Source organism: Embiotoca jacksoni, unplaced genomic scaffold (genome assembly GCF_022577435.1).
Source record: "Embiotoca jacksoni isolate LCO1_2020_lvr unplaced genomic scaffold, fEmbJac1.0.p SCAF_9, whole genome shotgun sequence".
Taxonomy (NCBI): Eukaryota; Metazoa; Chordata; class Actinopteri; family Embiotocidae; genus Embiotoca; species Embiotoca jacksoni.
Window position 1 is genome coordinate 20266652 of NW_027185447.1, and position 19195 is coordinate 20285846.

Here is a 19195-nt window from a genome sequence, read left to right on the forward strand (position 1 = left end):
ATAAATATTACATGTATTAACGAGATGAAAAGATATTGCAATTCATCCTGAGGGGAAAAATCCACTTCTCTGCCAAATTTCATAGCAACCAAGGACATGTCAAGACATTTCACTAAAAACAAATACAAGTTTTAACATTTCGTTTTGAATTTAAAAAAAAAGATGACAAAATATGAGTGTTCAGTTCTCTCACAGCAACACAACACAAACCCAGTAAAAATCACATCAATAAAAAGATCCCATGCCATACACTTGACAGACGCGTCACACCCTCAGTGAGGACGCACAAAGCTCAGCCAGACGCTCTCATATCTGATCATCTTGATAAAGTTCAGTGTGCCAGCCCGGCCGGAGCACAGTGTGGGTTTATTATCCCTGCTCTCACCATCTCAGCATCATCCCGACTGCCCAGACTCCGGCTGTAAATTTAAATACGACTGTGGCAGGGTGCCCGCCCCTGGCATTTCCAGTTGGCATGGCCCGCCAGTTCCTATTTCCACCCAACTCTGTCAGGGTACTTTTCCCATTTAAATGGCTCCAGCTAATAAATAACTTGATCTATCCCCCCAAATCCTCTCTCCCCTGACTGAACACCCTTACAACAACAATCCCGGGCCATTTTCAAAAGGAAACTGCTGACTAACCAAATTCTTTTCAGCAGTGCCGACCAGCCGACCGTTGGTGCGATCATCTCCTGCTTCCCACTCCCTTGGGATGGGGGTATCATCTGGGATGTGCTGGATGGATGCCGTCTCGGCAAAAAAACCTTCACAAGCTTGCCGAGTGGCCTTTGACGGATGAGTCCGTGTTTGCACCTGATTTTAAAGCTAACATGTTAAGCTACACTTCTTTAAGGATGTCAGTCCGGGCCTCCTTGTAGAGTGAGTTGGGAACTACGTAAGAATGTGCTTTCGCACTATGCTATTGAATTCTAGGTTAAAAAGCCAGAGTGACCTTTACTCCCGTTCTTGGAGTCGAGACACGTCCGTGGTGTTAAAAGTTATCTCTCCCTCGAGATAAAGGTCTTGACGGTGGTGGTAATTCTTTTGAACTCCACCCCACCCAGAGGGAAACCAGCTCTCAAAGCTCGAGTGACACAAGGCACCCAGGTATACGCTCTGAAAGAAGCAAGCGTCAAACATAAATAACAAACATTCCAGCCAAGAGGAATTCCACCGTTTACTTGTGCATTATACTCTGCTCGCAATACACAATCTTTGCCTTGTGAGACGAAGCAGTAGAAACTCCGGAAACAGAGAACAACAGGACCCACGGTTAACGAGTGACAGGTGACACCAGCGAGGCCTTCGGTTTAACCAGCTGTTGTTTAGCAGGACCAGTGGAAATAACTGCATTTTGGTCCGTGAACAATTGATAAGCGATGGGAGAAAAAGTAAAACACTCTGGAAAAAGATTAGTCAGGCTGGGAAAACTGAGCCAAGATCCTTTCAAGACAGAACAACGTTCAGCTGTCGTTGAGTCTTGCAGCTGGAGACCTGCTGTCATCTCCGCTTCCAAACAAGCACTGAACCCTAAAAGCGCGTTTCCACTACGAGAACATTTACTTGAGTTCACAGTCGTTGGTTTTCAACACCCAATTAGATTCCAATGCTGATGTCATGCTGAATAAAAGCCATTCAAAGCTTTACAAATTCTCCATTGGTATATTATTTGTAGCACAACAAGAAGGAATATCTCATACAATACAGATGAATGGCTGTCGAGTCTGTCGCTTAAAATCAAGTTACATGTTTTATCATTGGGTTTTTTGCATTATAACATTGATACTAAAGAAAACAGTGGTAACTAATGATGCATTAACCACCTCTTAAATGTTAGCCAGATGGCATTTTCTTGCTGCTTGTCTGTTAAAAGAGCAAGCGGCAACCGACAGTGGCGTCAAGCTTTTCGGAGCCGAGCTCGAGTGGCACTCGGTGGTATTGCAGCTTAAGGCATTTCCGCATCGGCCTCATTTTTCAGGCTCTGAAGTTCCGTCCACTTTTGTATACATAATGCTGAATTAAACTGCATGAATCTGAGCAAAACAACACAACGTAGAACAATTTTGGAGACGACAGTGCGCTCTGAAAATGTGCACCTGGTGCGATTCTTAAAATGCACAAATTTCAAAAAATGGAAATCGACTTAAACACACTGGCATGTGGTAGCACATGCAAACAAACACCCACAGTCTGATACAGAAACAGACACACACACTATCACACACCCACACGTCAACATTCTCATCCTGGTTACATGTCGGTGACATCCAGAGCCTCTCAGAGGAAGCGTGAGAAGAATTCATCAGGGGGCTCGATTCGCCCACTCGGCTAATAAACCCAGCGACGCAGCTGCAGGACAATCTGTGAGAAATATCTTAAAGGCATAGACAGAAGAGAAGAAATAAGGTCGGGCTCATGCAAGAGTCAGAGTCTCACAGGAGTGACGCTCTCTCATGAAAATGTGTTACACTGTTTACTGACAGCAGCTATTGAGCTCACGTAGACTATCGGTTTTCGTCCCCACCGGAGCGTGTGATAGGAAAACACAGAAGGATGAAAGCTGGGGGGGGGGAAAAAAAAGAGTAGCATTGCTCTTTCCAATCAGTCGATTCAAACGCCGAGTTGTGACCTTTCCAGCGAGCAGAAAACCTCCACAAGATGAATTCCCAACCTCTGTGACTCTCCATCCAGCCTCCCTATTTTTTACTCTCCCTCCCTCTTAAAGACCAACAATATCTGCTTAGACTTGAAGTGGCGGGACGTACTAAACAGGAATGGAATGTAAACTGCAGCGGGCATCAAGTGGATGAAAGCTCGACACCATCCTCTTCCCTTTAGGTAGAAGCAGGCTGAGAAGAAGCACTTGCCAGGCACCATTGAGGCCCCGAGCTGCAGGAGCCCTGCACTCCGTTATACTTGACCCGCCGCTATCTGAGCAGCAGGTGAAGGAGTGTTAGCAGGGTCGCACCAAATCAGGTCCATTACAGCACCTTGAAAGTGTTAAAATTATCTTCATACTTCTACACAGAGATTTGGATGCAAGGATGAAGGTGTAAGACTAAAAACAAACAAAAGTGGAAGGCGTTTTCACAGTTCTAAAAACCACGAGAGGAAGTTCCCCCTTCTTTTTTATGTGTTCGTACCGAGGGAACTTAGAACCTTTTAAGTTCCTATAACTCTGTTTTGTGGGACTTTTTTTTTTTTTTTTAGCTCCTACCTCTGCCTGGGTACTCTCCCTGTTACAATAGGAACTACATATGGAGGCACACAATAGTTGAGCCTCTACACATCGGAGGAAATACAGCGTGACTTTGATGAGGGGTTTCCTTCATATATAACACCGATGGGCTTTTAGTTTAAAAAAAAAAAAATACAAGTGTTGTTAAGTTTGTATTAACATGTAATGCAGTAACTGACAGCACAAATGATACGTAATAAGGCTTCGAGTTGATTTTGTGAATCAGTTTATTCATCTTAAATGGAATTATGAGAAATTTGACCGTTCCATTTGTTTTAATTGGCCCTCTTGAATGAATGCTCTTTGGATCTTGAAACAGGTGAAATATGTACGTGAATGTCAACCAGATCAAGAAAACTGAAAATCATATTTCCATTGGAGAAATAAGTGGCGGTGCTACGTCATTTTTTTTTTTTTTGCCAGTGCGAACGCAAACAGCAAAAGGCCTTAGAAGCTATTTAAGTCTGAAGGAAACTAGTTCCCGTGATTCCACTGATAGTACAATGTGTTCTGCAGCTCTGACACATATAACGTCTTCACATGTGGAGTTGTTTGTTTTTTGCTGATGTGCTCGGTCTGGTGTTGTGAAAGAGTGATGATAGAAAAGTAGGAAAAAGAACAAGAGCCTCTGTGTGTGGTTTTTTTAACAACAGAATTAAGGCAGTAGGTCAACTTTGTGCATGTTTGTGTGAAGAGAAACAGACTTTCCTATGTGTTGGACCGATGCTTGGAGTGGTTGGTGACTTGACAAACTGCCACTTCTGACACTAAACCTCTGCCGGAGCCCCTGCAGGATAAAAGAGCCCGATGAGTGAGGTCCTTCTGCCTTCTCCGCAGCTCTTTGACATTTTCCACAGGGATATAATCCAAAGTGATTGGACGGGGAGGAAGTGGAAGGAGCCTCTTCATTCAACACACAAACAGTCTTTTCACAATATCCATGTATTGTCCTCTCAAAGTGTTCCATGACTAATAACGTGGGTGCAACGAATACGCTCGGGTTTTCTCAGAAGAAGGGACCAGCAGAAAAGGGGGGGGGGGGGGCATTTTTGAACACATGCTTGGAGTGCCTGCCTGGACATCTTCCCCCAGGTTATTCATTCGCTCTCCCACACAACAGCCATGCCGAACATTTTACAATCAGCTCGGTCTCGGAAATAAACGCTGGATCCGTCACGCTCTCCAAACGCTGGATGGACCGTTTCAAACAAGATGCTAAAAGAGTACTTCAACAACATTTTCTGACTCATTATTTTTTTTTTTTTTTTAAACAATCAAAACTTATGCAGCAGAACCAAAGAAAACGACTTGACTACTACATTACCCACAATGCACCTCGACCCGTGTCTGGTGTCTCATGCTAGCAATGTACCATTGTGAACTTGCTTTTTTCTAACTCTCCACTCGCAGATTTTCAATTTTGACACTGACTCAAGTGGCATCACTGGAGGCACATCATCAGATTTTGCACAACTCCCCTGTAGAGCCACAAAAAGCCCCCAGATGCAGTCTCGCTCCCTGACACCCGCAAACAGACTTGAATGTGCAAAATCATTGCAGTTCCCCTTCAAGTGGTAAAAGTTGAAAACATGGAGCTCTAAATCACCTCTGATATTGTTTCAGCATCATCTGCATGGAAGGCCAGGCCTGTCTGCCACACCTTGATAATGTCAAAGTAATTCTTTATACCGACATTTACTGTTTAGGGAGGCATGTCAAAATAAGCAGCCAGCCTGTGCAGACTTGTGAACACGGTGCAGCTACGCAGAGTGAGAAAAGATGTTTACAGAGATACAGTTAAAAGTAAAAAAAAAAAAAATAAAAAAAAAAAATAAAATTCTTTCTGTCTTGTTCTGCTGGAAGGTGAACACGTGAATCCCGTTGTTATTATTACACTTTTGTACACGTGCAAACACATGAAAAAAAATCGACTACCTAATATCACACCTAATTAAAGCAAGGCTTGGCTTCCACTGTAGCCTGCTTTAGTGCACCGCTGTGTGTATATTGGCACCACAATTAGATTCATATTAAGTCGAATTTCTCAAGAACAACTGATTCTTACTGGTGCGCCAAACACTGCACTGCTAAAACTAAAGAAACTAAATCTATTAGATGTATTTTGTATTTTACGAGTGTCTGAATCAGACCCAAACAGCACAACTCGCAAACTGGGGTTGAGTCACCGTAATGTATTTCAGGCCAAAGGTCACAGCCTGGCGACAACACGACCAGACAGAGAGCAGGGGTCGTGATCCAGCTACGAAACAAGAGACCCCTGCCTCACACCAAATGAAACGCTATCTCTGATGGCTCTTTTTTCGGCCTCGGTCACAGCAAAACAACAAAACTTGGAATCCGAGAGCAAAAGAGCCTCACAAGTTCTTACATTTATATGTCTTATGTGATTTTATAAGTTTGAAGACTTCAGCGGGCAGCGCAGGACTTCAAAAGTCCTCGCAAAGCATGGATATTCAATTCTACAGGCTACTTTACAGGTAAATAAAAGCCATACTGTAATGTATTTTCACAGTGGATGGGATAATGGAGCGTGACTGCATTCCACCCAAACGTCCCAAGGCGTGAAGGCCCAGTTGACGTCCACAGAAACACAATCTTTTCAATTATCGCCCCAGCAGGGGCCCCAGCAGGACTCCGCATTAACAGACCACCAAGAATCAATGACAAGGCTCCTTTGGTGGGGAAAAACCTGAAGCACACTCCATCCCCCACCGTCAGACAACAAAAGCCCAGAAATCACCCTGTATGTACACATGCAGGTATTAAGGAATGCATACATTCACATCCACACCCCAGTCAGCCAGGGATGATCCTATTCTCATTTAATAGGGCTTTGTGGTTTGTGGGAAAAGGCCAGTTTACTAGATTGGAGGTTTAGCTCTTAAAGCTACGGTGTTCTTACTGTGAGAAAAATATACCAACAAATGTTTAAAAGCTAATAAGTAGAAAACGTCAGAGCTAAAATGCTTAACTTGCAGCAAAGAGATGTGCAAAATGGCACACAAAAAAAAACAACTTAAAAAAAACAAGTGTGAATGCTGAAACACAAATCGAATCCTGGCTCACCTGAACTGCGTGTCACATTAAACATAAACACCGTGAGAGTAATTCGTAGGGTCTGTAAATAGCGTGTGTGTTTCCGGTAACATTTCTGGGAGAGTGACCTGCCGGAGGGGTGCGAGGGGGCCAGTGCCGTCCCCCCACCCTCACCCCCCACCTCAGACGACAGCTGACAGGCGAGGTGCTGAAACTTGTGGCAGCTCCGTGGGGAAGAGCAACTCCGGCTTGGCCAGCCTCGGCCTGTTTATATATAACAGCGAGTCCCTTTGAAAACGCTGCTGTGTCACTTAAGAGGTCTGCTTTTCTTCCCACCGGAGAACCCAGAAGGGATCGGGGATCTGAGGTGCCTGAACATTTAGCTGACACGGAAAGACCAAAAAAAAAAAACATCTCAGGATAAAAGATCGACGTGAGCTTCAGCTGCAGTAAAAGGATGGAAAAGAACTGTGGGAATATAATAATCAATGCACTGAGGACACTGAATATCAGTGCCAAATTTCCTTTCAATCAAACTGTATTTTAGTTTGATTGACAAACTGACAAACACACAAGATTGCCATTCAAAGAGCAATGCTGCTACATGTAAAGTCAAGGGATGACCTGAGTTATTAGCATTCATCCTCTGGCGACCATGAATATCTGTCCCAACTGTCCCAAACAACAGTTGGTGGGAAATTTCTCTTAAAAGACTAAAATTCCAACTTCTGTGTGGCGCAAGAGGAAAAGTCAGAGGATTACCAAAGTCAGAGGACTTCATCCTCTTGGGACCATGAATGTCTGTAAAAAAAAATTGTGTGGGAATACGCAAAGTGCAATTATTTTTCCAATATTGATTATAGACATGATGACAGATTGTGCTGAGTTGATTTAAAGGTTTTCAGGCTGGTTAAGCTTTAGAGAGGAAGTAGCAGCAGCTGTTTAATGGCTCTGTGATTAAGCTCTGGTTTCCCTCCAACGATGGCAGCAGATTTTACCCTCCGCTCTTCCTCGCTCGCTCATTCTCGCCTCAGGACCAACTAATCTGACACCACCTGTTGACTTGGCCACACTTACATTGTCCCACATAATCACTGGCCAGAACTAGCTCAGTCTGTCACCTCCCCCCGACCCCCTCCGGCCCTCTATCATATTCGATTAGTTCATCGTTACACTGTGGGAAAACGGAGGCTAAGTCGACAAAAAAGTGTGCAGCTTATGCAGCCATTTTCTGAGACAAATTGGGTCTTTGGAGTAGCACCATATGCACAGATTTTAACTGCGGTGGAGAAATTAAACATTTGCCTCTTGACGATAATAGATCCTTGAAATTGTGAGGATCTACGGCCCTTTTTTTTTTTTTTTTTTTGCCATGGAGAGAACACCCTCCAGACGTGCCGGCCGTAGGGAGTAATTTCACCTCGGTAGAGCCACTTTCCAGCAGTTCCCAAGGTCAAGGCTATTTGGGATGGCGATCTCGTAATTAAATGGGATTTGCAGCGGCACCATGGTGAAGTTTCTGGAACGCGAAGCAGTGTCAGCATGTTAAGCACCTCAAACCGTTGAGTTTTGAACCGTCTTTTTTTGGGGGGAACCCAAGACGCACTTTGAGCTCAGAATATCACAACAAAAGCTGCTGTTATCTGAACAGAACTCTTTGTGGGGCGCCATCTGCACTTCAAAGTCCAAGGCGAGAACAAAATTAAGTGATAGGCTGAGAGAACAAATAATATTCTTCCTCAGCTGTTGATGCCATTAATATAAACGTAATAGGGCTGCAGCATTAAAGACGGCCCTCCAGATGTTCTGCGCTGCAGAGCAAACAAGACTGTGCAGTCCGATGTTGACAAAATCCTCAGAGAGGAAAGAGAGAATGTATTCAGAGGTTATCTCTCTGCCTTTCAAGAGCCCCCCAGCACCCATCCTCCTTATGGGAAATCACCTGACAGCTGTTTTCGCTAACCTGTGCACTACTGGAAAGCCAAGAGTAGGAGAGGACAAGAGAACATGGTAGAAAAAAATAAATATATATATACAAAAATGAGGCCTGGCTTCACTTCACTCGGCACAAAATATCCATGGGCAACAAGGAAAGGTTAGCTTTCATCACAGCCCACACAGACAGGCATGAGAAGGGCTCTCTTATCTTTTATTTACCAAAATTGCCATATTAAAATACTATTCATGTGAGTATCATGGTCTCAGTGCCTACAGTGAACAATTAAGAAGAAATCTCAGACATAATAACACCATGAGGAGACATTAAAGGATCATCTGATACTTCAGTAAGCAAAAGATAAACTCGTCTTCGTCTTCAGGCATAAACATCATCCACTGTTGCTATAGTGAGATGTTTTTTTTAATTTTTTTTTATTTATTCTAATAATGCTCGCAGGGCACGCTCTGATTATGCTGGAAATCACAACCAGTGAATGTGACCTGTGAGATCAAAGAGTCAAGTAACTGGCACTCTCTATTTAGTGTCCGTAAAACCTCCCACGGAAGACATTTTACAACACGTACTGCTCGAAAGAATCTCAAGTGTTTGACAGCAACAACACGAAGAGAAAGTGCAAACAGTGTCATCCGCACCAGTTTGGTTGCATCTGGTTCAGGACAAGACTTGGAAGAGCCCGTAGGGAGAACTGGTGACGGTGAAAAAAAACCTCTGCTCTAGAAGTGTGTTTGTCGGGCTAACATCATCCTAACACACACAAAATAAATAAATAATAATAATCAGTTCCACGTACGCGACGACATCCGACGGTGATCGAATGCCGGGGATATGCCGGCGAAAGTGACCAAGTGCGAATCTACGTCCAAGGGCCATCGGCGGCTGAGTTCCCATGAATTCAGACGGGAGATCTACGAGGAATTCCAGGGGGAGATAAAAATACCTCAAGAGCAGTGGAGCTGCAGGTGTTATTACAGCCTCCTCCCAGAGGCCCCGCAGCCGGAGAGGGGTTGCAGGACAGATCGGGAGGGATGGCACATACCTGCCACGTACGGCACCACGTTTGAAGGACTTGCTGTCGCCGATGCACCTTCCCCACATCCAGAAGTGTTCGGGGACTATTTCATGTGTTCGATACTCAAATTATACTCGGGAGAGGATTTTTGAAAGATGCCTTTGTGTAAAAAAAAACCACACAAAAAAAACTCTCTGCGATGTAAAACGCCACACATGCATTTTCCAGATCTGTCATCAGAGAGGCCGAGTACAGTACAGAAGGCAGTCTGCTGCAGTAGTTGGCAACCCCCCCCCCTTCCCTTTCTCCTCCCCATTTGAGGTTAGGACTGGACAAGAACCAATAAACACTGAAGAAAGCCATGTTTCAGGGAGCGCTGTGAGTGGTATGAGGCCCAGCCAACTGCGGCTCAGTATTCTGGCACACCCACGAAAATTTACTCAAGATCTCTTCAAATTGGCGAGCCTCTAACAGTGGCAGCTTTCCGTTTAAACGTTGTTACACTTTGCCTTTTTTTTTTGTTTTTACTGTCTAGAATAAAGTGCTTTAGCAATTTTTGTTTTGACAGCGTATAATTTTTCATGACCAAAAATAGACATGAATGTTTCCAAGCAAATCCACCCACAGCCAGAGATGTGACCCAAAGCTTCGGCCTAACAGGGGACTTTCCTGCAGGTTGTCTTCTATGTTTGGTGAAGGAAGTCATTTATCCCGCACCCCCCCACCCCCCCACACCCCACCCCCGCCGAATCCGAGGATCAAGGCGAATCTTAACCGCCCACCAAAAGAAAGCCAAGCCAGCTTTGCTTCCTTAACGATACCCTAAAGGAGAGAAATGGGAACATTCCTCAAGTCAATTATCGGGTTGGGCCTAAGAGAGGGGATCAGGTACCCACTTTGTCGGCAATTCTTGATTGTCTCTCACCTCCTCCGTTCACATTGTTAAACTCCTGATTCAAACTCCTCCTGTCACCCCTTGACAAAGGGATCAAGGGGCATGACACTTGCAAAGAAGTGGATTATTTCCTGGAGGCTGGTTCAAGGAGATGGATCTGGGGACACTGAGTGACTGATGAAGGTTGGGATTTCTTCAGGTGTAAAGTGCTTTGTTTTTTCGGCCCGTTTAGACCCCCCCCCCCCCCCCCCCCCCCCACCCTCGCACCGTCCGCAACCCTATAAATAGGGTTAGTTAACTTGTGTTACTCTGGGAAAGCACGGGCCACTCCATTAGGCTCGTGTTTCATTTTCATCTTCTCCGTTTTCCAACTTCTCGATCTTTGGGGAGCCCATAAACGTGGCCTCCTGAATTCAACCTAAATTGGATGGACAGAAGGAAGTCCTCTTGTCAATGGTAAGAATTCACGAGGAAAAACTTTTTAACAGGTTTTGGCAGCTGTTGTTTTACCAGTCGAACACTCGCACAAGAAGCTCCTTGTGCTGTTTCAATGCCTCCAACTTTAGCAACAAGTATGGAAATCCAAGCCGGCCAAAAAAACGTCCGTAAGTGTCAGAGCAGACTGTGGATAAGCAAACGGAGCGAGTGCAGGATGAAGATATGGTTATGAGTGAGGGCTGGAGGGGAAAGCTGTTGGATGGGAGATAAACAGTCCCGTCATTACTTTTGTCCGAGGTCAACAAGGGGCTCAACGAGAGCCTCTTGAGAGCTCTTTGAGTTTTCTTGCATCATTTGTACTTTTGCAGCAGCATCTTTTGCACAATATCCGACCATGCATGAGTGAAACGGCCCTCAAAAGTTCACTTTACAGAAATAAAGCCACAAATATTCTTTATTTCATCCTTTTTCTTTATGGTTGTATTGAAATCAGTGAAAACATCCACTAAAACATTTCACTATGAGTCATATTTAAAAGCAGTGACATTCTGTATTTAGTTACTGACTGTATCAGCAATAGAACCTTTGGTGTATTAATTCACCAAGGCTGGGAATCTTCCTGTCTAGACTGTTTGCCCGCAGGGATCATTCAGCAGTCCATCACACAACCGAACAGCAGGTTGTGATGTGGTTTTCGGTGCATGAGTCCCAGATTGATTAAAAAAAAAAAAAGCAAATGATTGTTTTGGAAATATTCACAAAATTACTCCACAAACATCCACATTTCAAGCACCTCTGGTTTAATTGACCCTCAGACAGCAACGAGCAGATGTACGATCCCAGATCACACAGCTAACAGGCAAAAAAAAAAACAAAAAAAACAGAACCACACGTCTGGATATTAAGTGTGATAAAAGACAATATCAGGATGCTTGACAGGCGTCCCATTTTCCACCACGATCTTAGGGGGAAGGAATTCCCCCAGACGGGACCACGCCTGCTGGATCTTACGCTCAGAGAGCCAGATAAAGTCCCTAAGCTAAATTAAACACTTCCTTTTACCTCACTTTACTCCTTCCTCCACCAGATAGTCCCCAAAAATAAACCGCCTGCATGTAACAATACCTGAGTGCAAACACGACCGTCACGACGGCGTTAACAGACAAAAACAGCAACAGGGAGTTTAAATATGGAACATATGACTGTTACTTTATTCAGGAGTTACTGAATATCACCATGGTAGAAAAGCAGGGAAACTATAAACAAAGTGATGCTGACTTAAATAAATCGAATAAATAAATGGAAAGATTAGTCTTCAACCCAACAGATATGGAGATAAATCAGTTGATTCAGATGTCAAATGAAGTGAAAACAAATGATTAGTTTGTATAGTGATGGTTAAGTTACAGATTTGATTAAAATCGGTCTGATTCCCTGTGTTGGAAACTCATTACAAAGGTTTTTGCAGTAACATCGGTGATCAGTTCATTTGTGGGAGTTCAGTAAATCAATGCTAATAAACTCTGGTGAAAGCTTATTAGGCTGTTAGCTATTTAATCCACTTTTATTTCACTCTTTAAACTGTTCTAGAAAATATGAAACGTTTACAGACGGTTCAAAAACAGGAGTCTACTGTTAGCTAAAGTATAGCTTAATATCACTAAATTTCGAGCACCACATATTTGACTTTTGCTGTGCCACTTTCTTGAGTTTCAAATCTGCATTTTGTTCCAATATATTCCGCAACTTAGCTGCTGCATGAATCATTATCATAACTGATGGCTAAAACAACATTTAGGTTGCAGTTACATTCATTCTCCTCAAATTAGCTGAAATGAAACACTTTATTATTTCTTTTTTTTTGTTTGTTTGAACTAAGGAATAATCATTTCAACCCTGAGACGCTAATTAGAAACACAACTTTTATTGAGGCCATTCTTTGCAGACATTCACCTTTTTAACGACGCTGGTCCTGTGCTTTGTAAAAAAGCTCCTATTAGCCGGGCGCAGGACGTAAAAGTCAGCAGTTAACCTAAAAAAGGTGGTTCAGCTGAGCAGCCCTTATTTGACACGACTTTACCCATCATCACTTTTAGTATGTTTCAACGTTTGTGCCAAAATGTTAACATTTATTATGAGGCAATTTTAATTTTAATAGTTTATCGTGTGACTTAAGAACAAAGGTCCGTATTACTACACTGCAACCCATTTGTTACTGTTACTGTTACTGTTTGTTACTGTTTTTACTACTACACATAATAAATTGGCCACAATCGAGCCGCAAACCCGATCAACAATGATTCTGGACTGGCGTGACCTTTACTGTCATTCCCCTTCTCTCTTTTTACACATTTCCTCTCAGTTTTTTTACGTCAACTATCTCATAAAAACAAAAGTGCAAAAAAAAAATAATAATAATAATGATACAAAATCTTATAAATCAGGCTAAAAATGTCATCATAACCCGACTGTTTAACCTTATAAAATACGTATACAATTTTTGTGATTGCATTCTCTCCTAGAGTGAGCAGTTTAAAATAAATCCCGCAGGAGGTTCAACATCTATACCAGATACTTAAAGAATTTGTGTTTGGCTTCGCACCCAACTACACAACAAACCCGAGGGCCAACATCTGACAACCATAAACAAAGTCTGGGAGTTTCTTCCTTTCAGCGGCTGACAGACGAATTTCACCTGCACTCATAATTCAACAACAGGCCTTCATTTGACTGTGCGCTCACACCTACAACGACATCTGTTTGCCGGGAGTTTATGCAATAATACAAGAAAGCAGGAGGGCCAACCTGCCCATTCATTGGAAGCAGATGTGAGGGATCCATTTCCTACTATAATAAGAGGTAATTACAGGCGAGGGGGCCCCGGTGTGTCCGTGTGAAAATACGGCGAGCTGCGGTGGTTAATCAGGGAAGTGAACAAGTATATGATAGAAGGCAATGAAACTAACGGCAGCCTGCTCTCTCTGTGACTCATCGCCGTGCTAATGGACAAGCCGGCACAAGCCTGCTGACCTTTCAGGACAAAAAAGGGGGCAGAAAGAAGATAATTTAAGACTCAGCTTTCACCCGTGAGGTTACATCACTCCCTCTGACCTTTCTGACAGTGCACAGTAAAACTGTCTCAGACAGTCAGCAATCACACGACAATATTTTTGGACATGAATAAAATTTGTACGGAACATATTACAACTGCATTCGCTTGCATTTGCCAAGTGATCTTTAAGGTTTTTTACCTCAGCAAACACTCATTCCTGAGCTTTAGTACAAGTATGTCTGCCTAGAAGGCAGAACGTCAAGCAGGATGAGCCAAGTCTGACAATAAATGCTATCACTTAGAATATAAAATGTACATATACACCTTTAATGTTTTTAATAAATGTTGTGAGTATTCTGACCGTTTTTCATGGTTTCAAATGTTTTACAGACACAGCTCAATAGCTCACGTTCATCATACAGCCGTCCAGTGGAAAAATCGGTGATTCATGCAATACATTTTAAAGTGTCAGTCAGATTTTAAGCCCCTACTTCTGAACGCATTTTTTTGAAACTGAACATTTCAGGGCTGACATTCAAGAGTGGTGTGGAAAAGAATGTGCAAAGTTTTTTTTTTTTTTTTTTTTTTCAAGATGAATTTACTGGGGAATTAAATCTGATAAATATCAGGCAGTGAGACAGAACAGGTCCACAGCAGGACATTTACAACGGTTATATTAAACTTTTATGTAGACTACAGGCCTGTATTATGTGTGTGTATGTGATATGACAAGGACTAGGTCCTTCTCCGGGCTGACGAGTCTGCAGAGACATTGCACCCAGGGCTGATCAGACCCTAATCTCGTCTGGCTGACCCGTTCTAAAAAAAAAAACTATGCTGCTCTTGTCCTTCTATTATCTCCCCCAAATCTTGTTTTCCATGATTCCTGCACTGAGAAAGCCCTGATGAAACAACAGGCTGATGTTGAACCGTGTGCCCACAGGCAAGACTGAAGTCTGTGCCAGAGAATCTGACTGCCGTCTGGTGTTGGTGCCAAATTCTGTCCCCATTCTCCTACCCCCTTGTACACATGACAGGGTCATAATAGAGCCTCGGCAGGTGGAGCCTGGCAGGAGAAGGGGCCAGGGGTCTCGGTGTCCTGACATAGCTGAAAGAGCATCCTCTATGTGCTCACAGTCCACATAAATCACACGAGCGCTCATTTCAGATGAAGAACTGTTTAATTACCCCTTTTAAAGCTATAATTGCCAGACTTGGCTGGAGGTGCCGCCTGCATGAAAAAAAAAAGTGAGGCCTTTACCGTATCTGATGATTACGGAAAGAACATCAAGGGCAACCGAGATCTCTAATTTAGATGAGAAAATCCAATACATGCACCTGAAGGGGATATAAAAAGAAATCAAGAAAGGAAATCTGAAATGGACCTACAAGTGACCTATAAGTGAAATTATGTGCACTGATTAGAAGAAAACTTGCAATGCTCAACAGCTGCTTGTCCCATTACTCCGTCCTCAGTCTTGCGGTATTGTAAAGGCACTGCTGGTGGCCGACAGCTACTGACTGTGAACTGTATGTTTCAACCATCGACTGTACATAAAAAGTAAACGTAGCTTTAGGGGGCTGAAAAATGAGGCCGATGCGGAAGTGCCTTCAGCTGCAATACCACCGAGTGCCACTAGAGGTTGGTTCCAAAGAGTCATAAAATTTGATAAAAGTTGATCAAATTTCTCCAAGAGTTATCTCAGTTTTGTCAGCTGCAGTCGCTCCTTCTTATTAGTTTTCTGGAAAGTAATCCCGTCACTAACGAGAAAATAAGCCCCAAAGTATCGCCGGGTCTCCAATCGTGATCGAGTCAGATCCCTCCAGCTCGTCCACACATGATCACTACCGGCTCCAAATCGCTCCGAACTTGCAAGATGGCATCGGACAAAATCCGAATTCGAGGCTTTATAATAGCCGTTCACAAACCAACGGGTGACATCACTGCTGGTTGCCGCTTGGTTCCAACTGTGAACACAGGCTGACTCACGCTTCCACTGAATATAAAATACTGCTATGTCAGGAAATAACTTCGGGTTTTAAAACTGTATTTTGCCAACAGATTTCTATATGTTTCTCCGTACGACATCGTTAATCTCCAACAGCGAAAAGCACATAAACAAACTTTTTAAAGATTAGTGTTCAGATGACTCCTCGTTGCAGGGAATCAACAGATGGTTTGGGTGGAGAGAAAATTATATACAACCACTTTAGCCTAAAACCACAGAAATTCCCTTCGCCTTACCAACTGTCTTAAAAGGCCAACCTTCAGCTTGAAGAGGCCTGCCAGGTACAGACTGTAATGCACACGATGGATGCTAAGCTACTTTAGTCAGCAGGGTGGTTGAGACGTCTTTCTGTTCCTTTGTCTTTAGTTGGCAACTGAAAGCACTACACGAACAAAGATACAAATCTGAACTCCTTCGCTCAGCTTCGCCCCAAGACGAGCGATCTGGAACAGCTTCAAAAGAGGAGTGTATTTCAAAATAACCAGAGGGTTCGGTGGTGATGGTTTCCAGAAAGAAGCTGTGATTTTAATCTAGGCAAACCCTCAACCACCAACAGGGTCCACATTCCTCTCTTATCAATAGCTTGGTTTTCACTCCTCCATCTTTTCACAGCGAGTTGACTGTCTAATGTACCGCCACTCAAACTCCAACTGTGACTCATAAGAACCATACATCTCTTGGTAGGGAGATTGAAATGAAAGACCGAGTTGTAAAAAAAAAAAAAAGAGTGCAAAGCTTCACGGAGGTATAGTGGGAGAAACTAAACTCGTGAATGACTGTTTTCTTCTCACTGAACCAGCAGCTCAATCACAGCTCAGCCACTGTAACTTGGTGTGATAGGCCTGGGAAGCTTTGGATTTCTCCACATGGTGAGGTGTGCTGTATTAAGAGCGGTAGTTTAAGAGTTTAGATGAAAGGTCTTTGACTTTTATTTTTCCCTCTGAGAGCTACTTTGACTAAATGAAAGTGTCTGAGAGCTACTATTCCAAAACAGTTGAATAAGCTTATTTTCCGTGAACACTAACAAATCAAACCGGGGATTCATTGTTTCAGATATTATCAAGAATTACGAGAGGTACATTTTTATATTTTGGTATCATTGTAAACTGCATATGTGCAAGATCAGTTCAAAGTTTGCTGTGATTAATATTCACTTTTCATTAAAAAAAAAAAAAAATACAGTATGCAGTGTGTGTGTGTGTGTGTGTGTGAATCAAATGATTTTTTTTTTTCTTCCCATTGCAGGGTAGTTTGGCTCATGGCAGGGAACATGTATCTTCAAAAGCTGCAAACCTGGAAGGAAAATATTTCCAACCAAAACGGTCCTGCTCAGTTAAAGCATACTGTGATGGAAATTCAAATGTCACATTCTAGCTGAGAGAGAAAAATAAAAACAGCGAGGGCTTGTACTTTGGCATAATTAGGTCCAGGGGAATTCATTAATCCTCGGTTCCAGCGTGTTACTTGCCAAGTTATAAAAAAAAAAAAAACTTGTGAAAACCTTCTGTGCAGCTTTGCAGCTCTGATCTGTGAACGGCTGACACGACTCTGGGAGTGAAGGAGATCTCACTCTGCCGGAAATATAAACGTGTCATGAGTGTCTCTGCTTTTTTTACTCCATTATATTAAAAAAAGAAAAAAAAAAAAAAAAGGGCTCAGGGTACAGGGGAGATGTTTAAATAAGAAAATTGCTTGTTGACATATGAATCCAGGACAACTACAGTGACTCAGGATTATGGGGATTTACCAAGATGAATATACAACAGAGAGAAAATGGATTTTAGTCTGAAAAAAACATGAGCTCGGGGTTGAAAAAACAACAACTCCACCAGGGTTTATTTGTTTCATCAAATATAGAGGAGGACATCTGAACTGCGCACAGGAAAGCCTGAATAAACTTTGCTTCGGGGCAAGTGGGGTCCTCTCGTGCTGTAGATGATTCCAGGTTTCATTTCCCGAGCAGGATGGTGACTCAGCAAGGGGACAAATTCAGACCGTCAGATGCCGCTGCGCCAAAACAATGGCCGGCTGCCGGCAAACCTCGTAAACCGCAAAAGAAGCTCCAACGGTATCTCAGCACGGAGCGAAATCACGCGCCACAATTTCCTCTCTCGTTTTCTGAAACAATAGGCGGTCGGGAGGAAGGAGTTCCCTGCAACAAATACTGGTTCACCGCTACAAGGTGGGAGGACGGAGAGAAAAACAGTAAAAGCTGGTGAGCTGAAAGACGAGAGAGGACAGGCGGTGAAAACAACAGGCAGAGAAAATTCCTCTGTGAACAGGAGTTTGTCCATGTGTGTATATCAAATGGTTTGTTATGTCTCGTGGGACGACGGCTGACATGATAACACAGACCAGACTGGTGCAGCTCACCTCCCGTCTCTCCGGAGGGCCTCTGCAGCCTCCATGCAGGCCACCGAGAAGGCCGAGTACACGAGAGATCGACGCTTCTCCACAGAAGAAGCAATATGGTGCATTTATTAGCCTGCTGTGTGCAAAAAGGCATCAAGAGCACTTTATACGACAATTAACCTGCACAAAGCAGCCAAGTATCGCTCCAGAGCTTGTGATACGAATTCTAGTCAGTCCGCCAGAAGAGGCCGTGTCAGCGTCACGTTTGGCTTCGCCTCGGCGTTTTCACGCATGTACGACCGTCATGCGACGAAGTACAAAAAAGCGCGAGGTCAGACAGAATCTGAATAAAGGAAAGCTTCAAAGCTACAATAGATACATTTCACTGGAAGATCAAGGAGTCTTAAATTTGCGGTGCTTGCTACGCCAGGCGTTGAAGTGGTTCAGTCGTAAAAACTTTGTTGCTCGGCAACGGCAACACGGATGGTGTCTAGAAGCCACAGAAGCTAACAATTTAGCAAGCTAACAGGTAACGTAATGCAGGAAATGCAAAGGCCAAAGGCTCGCGTGACGAAACACAAAAGACCAGTAAGAGTCTGAAGAAAAGGAAGTCTCTCATGTCTCCCTAGCAACCGTGAAAGTTGCCAGGAGAAACGATCACAGGCAGATTTTAACAGCTGTAACTGGCTAGCTAATGTTAGCTCGATGAATCAGTTAAAAAAAAAATTGTCTTTAGCTAACTTTTTAAGTATTTGGACTCATTTCATATGAAGAATTATGAAAAAGGGTCCTTAAATATGCTGTTGATGCACATGATATTGTGCTAAAAGGTTAAAGCTGCAAGTATGAAGTTAAAAAGTTAATATCTTGATGATTCATCAAAAACAAAAATGGAGATACGGAAACAGCGTTTTGTGCATATATTGTAAGGAAAAATGTCTATTCAGACTTTTTGTAATGTAACTGCTTAGCTTACATGTGTAGCATAATCATGTTTTCACTGGTAAACAACACGAGTTCAGGTCTTAAGCTGGCGTTTCTGCCAAATCCAATGAAGAAAAGGTCCGACATGTTTTGGTTTAATGCCAGAGTAAGTGGAAAAGATATAATAAGATATGATGTTATTATAAAGACAGGCAAGAGCCTAATTGAACTGATATTTAGTTTTCACAATCTTTAGATT

At 43.1% G+C, this 19195-nt stretch overlaps 1 protein-coding gene across 4 annotated transcripts in view; it reads right to left on the reverse strand.

Moving 5' to 3' along the window:
- hspg2 (heparan sulfate proteoglycan 2) overlaps nt 1-19195 on the reverse strand; it is a 95180-nt gene that overhangs the window by 69533 nt on the left and 6452 nt on the right. The gene's annotated exons all lie outside the window — the stretch shown is intronic.